At 47.3% G+C, this 8535-nt stretch overlaps 1 non-coding gene across 1 annotated transcript; it reads left to right on the forward strand.

Annotated features, from left to right (window-relative positions):
* Positions 1–1508: 1508 nt before the first annotated feature.
* Positions 1509–1581, forward strand: trnaa-agc (transfer RNA alanine (anticodon AGC)). The gene has a single exon. It is a non-coding gene; the product is annotated as a tRNA-Ala (tRNA).
* Positions 1582–8535: the final 6954 nt, after the last annotated feature.

Consider the following 8535-nt stretch of genomic DNA (forward strand, 5'->3'; position numbering starts at 1 on the left):
CCGATGACCTCGTCTGCCTTCCGCAGGCTCGGACTCTTCTCGGCATCATTCACGATTACTGTGCCTTCCCGTTCTGCGGTTGCTCACTTGCGAATACTCGATACCGCGGATTGGAACAAAGTATTGAAAAAATTCAGGGAGGTGGCAATTCGTGGCGCTGTTTGGAGGCGAGTGTTAAGCGACTATCGTGAAGGGCAAGTGGACTCGCTAAGTAGGGGAATTAGCTCAAATGGTAGAGCGCTCGCTTTGCATGTGAGAAGTAGCGGGATCGATGCCCGCATTCTCCACTCACTTTTTTACCTTGGGGAATTGTCCCGAAACAAAAATGGTGTCAGTTTTCAGCAAATCCAGAACCCACGTCAATCCTCAGCTTCGATAAATCGAGATCAGTGAGCAGCAAATCTTTAGGTGTGCTGCAGTCAGCAAAAGTTTTTGATTTTGGTGTTTAGCAAAGATGGAAAGATGAAGTGAGACATGGAAAAAAGCTTCACAGGTCCTGATATCTTTTCTGTGGATTGAACTCAGGATTTACAAAGTTAATAAAACTAATGCACTCCCTGCTGTGTGAAAAGCGCACGAACGGTGGAGACTGCCAGGCAGCATTACCAATAAGGTAAGTTTGCAAGCTATCTATAGTCATAAAGTAATGGACAGTTGGCAAAAACAATCCAGTCAGGTAGGAGTTGTCCAGACAATCTTCTGATTTGTCATTAGACACGAAATCCACTGCTCCACTGGTCTCGGGTGTGCAGAGAAAGTAGCAGCTCATCCTGCCACAGCGCTGCGGTCTGAGCAGGTAATGAGTCAGTCTCGGTCATGCACACGTGACTCCACGAGTCCGGGAGTGTCAAAAGGCGCACAGTGAATATTGACCAAAGAGAGCAATCTTGGCTGCTTCCCTTCGATCGTACAGCTAGTACAGCGGAGGACTGCAATACAATTAACAGAGAAAAGTCATCCTTAGGTTTCTGGTTGGAACTAGCGAACGTGCTTTTGGAGTAAGCAGAAATTAGCTCAAGGCCGTTTTCTTTACTTTACAGACAGCCAAAAGCTTAACATGTTGGCGCTGAGGCACAGGAGACCTCCTTTCCTTTCTTAAACCTGAAAGCTTTTTGTGTCTGCCCGAAAACGGCTGTTTTGCTCTAGCATTTGCCTCTGCTCACCAGCAGGGAGTGCCTTTGAGTAACAACACGTCAAACCGCACTCACTTTCAGGCAAATCAGCCTTCGATCGGTCAGTCAGACAGACAGACAGAGCTCTCGCTGTTTCCTCAAGCTCGGGCTGCTGTTGTTTTCCGATGACCTCGTCTGCGTATCGCAGGCTCGGGCTCTTCTCGGCATCATTTACGATTACTGTGCCTTCCCGTTCTGCGGTTGCTCACTTGCGAATACTCGATACCGCGGATTGGAACAAAGTATTGAAAAAATTCAGGGAGGTGGCAATTCGTGGCGCTGTTTGGAGGCGAGTGTGAAGCGACTATTGTGAAGGGCAATTGGTCTCACTAGGCAGGGGAATTAGCTCAAATGGTAGAGCGCTCGCTTAGCATGCGAGACGTAGCGGGATCGATGCCCGCATTCTCCACTCACTTCTTTTACCTTGGGGAATTGTCCCGAAACAAAAATGGTGTCAGTTTTCAGCAAATCAAGAACCCACGTCAATCCTCAGCTTCGATGAATAGAGGTCAAGGAGCAGTCAATCTTTTGGTGTGCTGCAGTAAGCAAAAGTTTTTGATTTTAGTGTTTAGCAAAGATGGGAAGATGAAGTGAGACATGGAAAAAAGCTTCACAGGCCCTGATATCTTTTCTGTGGATTGAACTCAGGATTTACAAAGTTAATAAAACTAATATATTCCCTGCTGTGTGAAAAGCGCACGAACGGTGGAAACTGCCAGGCAGCACTGCCAATTAGGTTAGTTTGCAAGCTATCTAAAGTCATAAAGTGATGGACAGTTGGCAAAAAACAATCCAGTCAGCTAGGAGTTGTCCAGACAACCTTCTGATTTGTCATTAGACACGATATCCACTGCTGCACGGTGTGCAGAGAAAGTAGCAGCTCACACTGCCACAGCGCTGCGGTCTGAGCAGGAAATGAGTCAGTCTCGGTCATGCACACGTGACTCCACGAGTCCGGGAGTGTCAAAAGGCGCACAGTGAATATTTACCAAAGAGAGCAAACCTGGCTGCTTCCCTTCGTACAGCGGAGGACTGCAATACAATTATCAGATAAAAGTCATCCTTAGGTTTTTGGTTGGAACTAGCGAACGTGCTTTTGGAGTAAGCAGAAATTAGCTCAAGGCCGTTTTCTTTACTTTACAGACAGCCTACAGCTTAACATGTTGGCGCTGAGGCACAGGAGACCTCCTTTCCTTTCTGAAACCTGAAAGCTTTTTGTGTCTGCCCGAAAACGGCTGTTTTGCTCTAGCATTTGCCTCTGCTCACCAGCAGGGAGTGCCTTTGAGTAACAACACGTCAAACCGCACTCACTTTCAGGCAAATCAGCCTTCGATCGGTCAGTCAGACAGACAGACAGAGCTCTCGCTGTTTCCTCAAGCTCGGGCTGCTGTTCTTTTCCGATGACCTCGTCTGCCTTCCGCAGGCTCGGACTCTTCTCGGCATCATTCACGATTACTGTGCCTTCCCGTTCTGCGGTTGCTCACTTGCGAATACTCGATACCGCGGATTGGAACAAAGTATTGAAAAAATTCAGGGAGGTGGCAATTCGTGGCGCTGTTTGGAGGCGAGTGTTAAGCGACTATCGTGAAGGGCAATTGGCCTCGCTAAGCAGGGGAATTAGCTCAAAGGTTAGAGCGCTCGCTTTGCATGCGAGAAGTAGCGGGATCGATGCTCGCATTCTCCACTCACATTTTTACCTTGGGGAATTGTCCCGAAACAAAAATGGTGTCAGTTTTCAGCAAATCCAGAACCCACGTCAATCCTCAGCTTCGATAAATCGAGATCAATGAGCAGCAAATCTTTAGGTGTGCTGCAGTCAGCAAAAGTTTTTGATTTTGGTGTTTAGCAAAGATGGAAAGATGAAGTGAGACATGGAAAAAAGCTTCACAGGTCCTGATATCTTTTCTGTGGATTGAACTCAGGATTTACAAAGTTAATAAAACTAATGCACTCCCTGCTGTGTGAAAAGCGCACGAACGGTGGAGACTGCCAGGCAGCATTACCAATAAGGTAAGTTTGCAAGCTATCTATAGTCATAAAGTAATGGACAGTTGACAAAAACAATCCAGTCAGGTAGGAGTTGTCCAGACAATCTTCTGATTTGTCATTAGACACGATATCCAATGCTCCGCTGGTCTCGGGTGTGCAGAGAAAGGAGCAGCTCATACTGCCACAGCGCTGCGGTATGAGCAGGAAATGAGTCAGTCTCGGTCATGCACACGTGACTCCACGAGTCCGGGAGTGTCAAAATGCGCACAGTGAATATTGACCAAAGAGAGCAATCTTGGCTGCTTCCCTTCGATCGTTCAGCTAGTACAGCGGAGGACTGCAATACAATTAACAGAGAAAAGTCATCCTTCGGTTTCTGGTTGGAACTAGCGAACGTGCTTTTGGAGTAAGCAGAAATTAGCTCAAGGCCGTTTTCTTTACTTTACAGACAGCCAAAAGCTTAACATGTTGGCGCTGAGGCACAGGAGACCTCCTTTCCTTTCTGAAACCTGAAAGCTTTTTGTGTCTGCCCGAAAACGGCTGTTTTGCTCGAGCACTTGCCTCTGCTCACCAGCAGGGCGTACCTTTGAATAACAACACGTCAAACCGCACTCACTTTCAGGCAAATCAGCCTTCCATCAGTCAGACAGACCGACAGACAGACAGAGCTCTCGCTGTTTCCTCAAGCTCGGGCTGCTGTTCTTTTCCGATGACCTCGTCTGCCTTCCGCAGGCTCGGGCTCTTCTCGGCATCATTCACGATTACTGTGCCTTCCCGTTCTGCGGTTGCTCACTTGCGAATACTCGATACCGCGGATTGGAACAAAGTATTGAAAAAATTCAGGGAGGTGGCAATTCGTGGCGCTGTTTGGAGGCGAGTGTTAAGCGACTATCGTGAAGGGCAAGTGGACTCGCTAAGTAGGGGAATTAGCTCAAATGGTAGAGCACTCGCTTTGCATGCGAGAAGTAGCGGGATCGATGCCCGCATTCTCCACTCACTTTTTTACCTTGGGGAATTGTCCCGAAACAAAAATGGTGTCAGTTTTCAGCAAATCAAGAACCCACGTCAATCCTCAGCTTCGATGAATAGAGGTCAAGGAGCAGTCAATCTTTTGGTGTGCTGCAGTAAGCAAAAGTTTTTGATTTTAGTGTTTAGCAAAGATGGAAAGATGAAGTGAGACATGGAAAAAAGCTTCACAGGCCCTGATATCTTTTCTGTGGATTGAACTCAGGATTTACAAAGTTAATAAAACTAATATACTCCCTGCTGTGTGAAAAGCGCACGAACGGTGGAAACTGCCAGGCAGCACTGCCAATTAGGTTAGTTTGCAAGCTATCTAAAGTCATAAAGTGATGGACAGTTGGCAAAAAACAATCCAGTCAGCTAGGAGTTGTCCAGACAATCTTCTGATTTGTCATTAGACACGATATCCACTGCTGCACGGTGTGCAGAGAAAGTAGCAGCTCACACTGCCACAGCGCTGCGGTCTGAGCAGGAAATGAGTCAGTCTCGGTCATGCACACGTGACTCCACGAGTCCGGGAGTGTCAAAAGGCGCACAGTGAATATTTACCAAAGAGAGCAATCCTGGCTGCTTCCCTTCGTACAGCGGAGGACTGCAATACAATTATCAGATAAAAGTCATCCTTAGGTTTTTGGTTGGAACTAGCGAACGTGCTTTTGGAGTAAGCAGAAATTAGCTCAAGGCCGTTTTCTTTACTTTACAGACAGCCTACAGCTTAACATGTTGGCGCTGAGGCACAGGAGACCTCCTTTCCTTTCTGAAACCTGAAAGCTTTTTGTGTCTGCCCGAAAACGGCTGTTTTGCTCTAGCATTTGCCTCTGCTCACCAGCAGGGAGTGCCTTTGAGTAACAACACGTCAAACCGCACTCACTTTCAGGCAAATCAGCCTTCGATCGGTCAGTCAGACAGACAGACAGAGCTCTCGCTGTTTCCTCAAGCTCGGGCTGCTGTTCTTTTCCGATGACCTCGTCTGCGTTCCGCAGGCTCGGGCTCTTCTCGGCATCATTCACGATTACTGTGCCTTCCCGTTCTGCGGTTGCTCACTTGCGAATACTCGATACCGCGGATTGGAACAAAGTATTGAAAAAATTCAGGGAGGTGGCAATTCGTGGCGCTGTTTGGAGGCGAGTGTTAAGCGACTATCGTGAAGGGCAAGTGGACTCGCTAAGTAGGGGAATTAGCTCAAATGGTGGAGCGCTCGCTTTGCATGCGAGAAGTAGCGGGATCGATGCCCGCATTCTCCACTCACTTTTTTACCTTGGGGAATTGTCCCGAAACAAAAATGGTGTCAGTTTTCAGCAAATCCAGAACCCACGTCAATCCTCAGCTTCGATAAATCGAGATCAATGAGCAGCAAATCTATAGGTGTGCTGCAGTCAGCAAAAGTTTTTGATTTTGGTGTTTAGCAAAGATGGAAAGATGAAGTGAGACATGGAAAAAAGCTTCACAGGTCCTGATATCTTTTCTGTGGATTGAACTCAGGATTGACAAAGTTAATAAAACTAATGCACTCCCTGCTGTGTGAAAAGCGCACGAACGGTGGAGACTGCCAGGCAGCATTACCAATAAGGTAAGTTTGCAAGCTATCTATAGTCATAAAGTAATGGACAGTTAACAAAAACAATCCAGTCAGGTAGGAGTTGTCCAGACAATCTTCTGATTTGTCATTAGACACGATATCCACTGCTCCACTGGTCTCGGGTGTGCAGAGAAAGTAGCAGCTCATGCTGCCACAGCGGTGCGGTATGAGCAGGAAATGAGTCAGTCTCGGTCATGCACACGTGACTCCACGAGTCCGGGAGTGTCAAAAGGCGCACAGTGAATATTGACCAAAGAGAACAATCTTGGCTGCTTCCCTTCGATCGTTCAGCTAGTACAGCGGAGGACTGCAATACAATTAACAGAGAAAAGTCATCCTTAGGTTTCTGGTTGGAACTAGCGAACGTGCTTTTGGAGTAAGCAGAAATTAGCTCAAGGCCGTTTTCTTTACTTTACAGACAGCCAAAAGCTTAACATGTTGGCGCTGAGGCACAGGAGACCTCCTTTCCTTTCTGAAACCTGAAAGCTTTTTGTGTCTGCCCGAAAACGGCTGTTTTGCTCGCGCACTTGCCTCTGCTCACCAGCAGGGCGTACCTTTGAATAACAACACGTCAAACCGCACTCACTTTCAGGCAAATCAGCCTTCCATCAGTCAGACAGACCGACAGACAGACAGAGCTCTCGCTGTTTCCTCAAGCTCGGGCTGCTGTTCTTTTCCGATGACCTCGTCTGCGTTCCGCAGGCTCGGGCTCTTCTCGGCATCATTCACGATTACTGTGCCTTCCCGTTCTGCGGTTGCTCACTTGCGAATACTCGATACCGCGGATTGGAACAAAGTATTGAAAAAATTCAGGGAGGTGGCAATTCGTGGCGCTGTTTGGAGGCGAGTGTGAAGCGATTATTGTGAAAGGCAATAGGCCTCGCTAAGCAGGGGAATTAGCTCAAATGGTAGAGCGCTCGCTTAGCATGCGAGAAGCAGCGGGATCGATGCCCGCATTCTCCACTCACTTTTTTACCTTGGGGAATTGTCCCGAAACAAAAATGGTGTCAGTTTTCAGCAAATCCAGAACCCACGTCAATCTTCAGCTTCGATAAATCGAGATCAATGAGCAGCAAATCTTTAGGTGTGCTGCAGTCAGCAAAAGTTTTTGATTTTAGTGTTTAGCAAAGATGGAAAGATGAAGTGAGACATGGAAAAAAGCTTCACAGGTCCTGATATCTTTTCTGTGGATTGAACTCAGGATTTACAAAGTTAATAAAACTAATGCACTCCCTGCTGTGTGAAAAGCGCACGAACGGTGGAGACTGCCAGGCAGCATTACCAATAAGGTAAGTTTGCAAGCTATCTATAGTCATAAAGTAATGGACAGTTGGCAAAAACAATACAGTCAGGTAGGAGTTGTCCAGACAATCTTCTGATTTGTCATTAGACACGAAATCCACTGCTCCACTGGTCTCGGGTGTGCAGAGAAAGTAGCAGCTCATCCTGCCACAGCGCTGCGGTATGAGCAGGTAATGAGTCAGTCTCGGTCATGCACACGTGACTCCACGAGTCCGGGAGTGTCAAAAGGCGCACAGTGAATATTGACCAAAGAGAGCAATCTTGGCTGCTTCCCTTCGATCGTTCAGCTAGTACAGCGGAGGACTGCAATACAATTAACAGAGAAAAGTCATCCTTAGGTTTCTGGTTGGAACTAGCGAACGTGCTTTTGGAGTAAGCAGAAATTAGCTCAAGGCCGTTTTCTTTACTTTACAGACAGCCAAAAGCTTAACATGTTGGCGCTGAGGCACAGGAGACCTCCTTTCCTTTCTGAAACCTGAAAGCTTTTTGTGTCTGCCCGAAAACGGCTGTTTTGCTCGAGCACTTGCCTCTGCTCACCAGCACGGCGTACCTTTGAATAACAACACGTCAAACCGCACTCACTTTCAGGCAAATCAGCCTTCCATCAGTCAGACAGACCGACAGACAGACAGAGCTCTCGCTGTTTCCTCAAGCTCGGGCTGCTGTTCTTTTCCGATGACCTCGTCTGCGTTCCGCAGGCTCGGGCTCTTCTCGGCATCATTCACGATTACTGTGCCTTCCCGTTCTGCGGTTGCTCACTTGCGAATACTCGATACCGCGGATTGGAACAAAGTATTGAAAAAATTCAGGGAGGTGGCAATTCGTGGCGCTGTTTGGAGGCGAGTGTTAAGCGACTATCGTGAAGGGCAAGTGGACTCACTAAGTAGGGGAATTAGCTCAAATGGTAGAGCGCTCGCTTTGCATGCGAGAAGTAGCGGGATCGATGCCCGCATTCTCCACTCACTTTTTTACCTTGGGGAATTGTCCCGAAACAAAAATGGTGTCAGTTTTCAGCAAATCCAGAACCCACGTCAATCCTCAGCTTCGATAAATCGAGATCAATGAGCAGCAAATCTTTAGGTGTGCTGCATTCAGCAAAAGTTTTTGATTTTGGTGTTTAGCAAAGATGGAAAGATGAAGTGAGACATGGAAAAAAGCTTCACAGGTCCTGATATATTTTCTGTGGATTGAACTCAGGATTGACAAAGTTAATAAAACTAATGCACTCCCTGCTGTGTGAAAAGCGCACGAACGGTGGAGACTGCCAGGCAGCATTACCAATAAGGTAAGTTTGCAAGCTATCTATAGTCATAAAGTTATGGACAGTTGACAAAAACAATCCAGTCAGGTAGGAGTTGTCCAGACAATCTTCTGATTTGTCATTAGACACGAAATCCACTGCTCCACTGGTCTCGGGTGTGCAGAGAAAGTAGCAGCTCATCCTGCCACAGCGCTGCGGTCTGAGCAGGA

Source organism: Heptranchias perlo, unplaced genomic scaffold (assembly GCF_035084215.1).
Source record: "Heptranchias perlo isolate sHepPer1 unplaced genomic scaffold, sHepPer1.hap1 HAP1_SCAFFOLD_50, whole genome shotgun sequence".
NCBI classification, from domain to species: domain Eukaryota; kingdom Metazoa; phylum Chordata; class Chondrichthyes; order Hexanchiformes; family Hexanchidae; genus Heptranchias; species Heptranchias perlo.